Source organism: Solanum tuberosum, unplaced genomic scaffold, assembly GCF_000226075.1.
Source record: "Solanum tuberosum cultivar DM 1-3 516 R44 unplaced genomic scaffold, SolTub_3.0 scf00628, whole genome shotgun sequence".
Taxonomy (NCBI): Eukaryota; Viridiplantae; Streptophyta; class Magnoliopsida; order Solanales; family Solanaceae; genus Solanum; species Solanum tuberosum.
Window position 1 is genome coordinate 77,298 of NW_006239545.1, and position 304 is coordinate 77,601.

Below are 304 nucleotides of genomic sequence, written 5' to 3' on the forward strand. Positions count from 1 at the left end.
CTATGGAAGATATAAAACTATTAGAACAATTAATGGAAAATAATTTACATATGTACCTAAGAACCCAAGATATGTTATATCTAGAATACATCACAAATAATATTAAAAAAATATCCAGATTAAAACAACTATCAGAAGAATATTACAATAAGTATTATTACATTTTACCATGAATTCCGCACCCCCAAAAAATTGTATCACGTCTATTAGAGTCTTGTTCATCGGTGTTACTCGCAACAAATCTATGAGTGAGAGGCTTTAGGATGATAGAAGTTTCACTTTCTTCAATACTCTTGTGTCGTGC